Genomic DNA, 1,399 nt, shown 5'->3' with positions numbered 1-1,399 from the left:
TCTCAATAGTGCCCTTTTGTCCTTTTGAAACCAAAGTTACTGACTTGGATTTGGGTATGAGAACCTGATTCTGCCAGTATGGAATTTTTTTGACATGAAATTTTGGGCTTGTTTGTAGTAGTACATAAATTATGTATCTATGTCATAGTTCCCAAACTTAGACTTGGTAAGGCTGACTCGTCTTGTAACTCAACTAAGACTCGACAAAATGAAAAAACCCTTGAAATTTAGAGATTTTAAATTATTTCGTGCACCCTTTATTAAATATAACTTAAAAACACTATAACAACATCAAACAAAAGCTAGGATCACAAATGATAAAGCCATCACATTGGTAAAATGTAAATTTGGTTTGAAATAAATAGAAAACATAGCATCATGTGACATAGATATACAAAATTATAAATGTTGTCAAATCATAAATGTATGTCAGATCCATAAAACCAATGACATCAAATCATAAATGTATGTAAGATCCATGAAACATACGTGTAACTATAAAGCATAAACAATAGCACTATAAACAAAAAACAAGTCTATTTGCTCTAGCTCTAGCTCAAGCCTCATCCTTAAGGAATGAGTAGCCATAGCCCTCACATGTGAGGTGGACTCATGATCAACATCAACTACACATCTACGTCTTCCATAATGTGCTCTATCCTCTTTTTCCACAACCACAACCTCAACCTCTATATCTATCTGGTAAACTTAGTTGAGGTTCGCCTTAGTGAAGACTGGATTGGTAGCCTCAGTGAGCCACTCTAACTCTGGATTGATCTTCTCCAAAGTGATCGGAGAGGAGTCAGTGTAAAAAATATGTCTGGTCGTAAGACAAAGCGTGTAATGAAAAAAGATAAGCCCTTTTGACCTCTCCTAAAATAACGCATATCCTCTCTTCTTGTCATACCAAGAAATTAGAAGACCTTTTAGGGTTCTAAGGAAAAGACACATTAAAAAAATGTTAGTAGGTTTAAAAAAAAAAAAAAAACTGCCCAACTTTTCCAATTGCGGAGCTAAGTCATGTGAGTGAGTTTATAAATTTTGGCAAGTTTTGGTGACTTGTCGAGTTAGGCTAGTTTGGCCAAAACTTGGTGAGTTGCATATCCGAGTCCTTAGAATTCACCCAACATGATTAGGCTCACAAACTCACCACGAGTCTGGGATCTTTGACACACACACACACGTATATATATATATATATATATATATATATATATATATATATATATATATATATATATATATATATGTATGTATGTATGTATGTATGTATGTATGTATGTATGTATGTACATGTACATATATATGTGTGTGTGTGTGTGTGTGTGTGTGTGTGTGTGTGTAATGTCACATGGTATTATATCAACAACTTTGGTTGTACAACTTAGCTTAATGTGTG

The sequence above is a fragment of the Cupressus sempervirens genome, chromosome 2, assembly GCF_028749045.1.
Source record: "Cupressus sempervirens isolate cs-2001-9-10 chromosome 2, ASM2874904v1, whole genome shotgun sequence".
Classification (NCBI taxonomy): domain Eukaryota; kingdom Viridiplantae; phylum Streptophyta; class Pinopsida; order Cupressales; family Cupressaceae; genus Cupressus; species Cupressus sempervirens.
Note: the sequence above shows the minus strand (reverse complement) of the source record.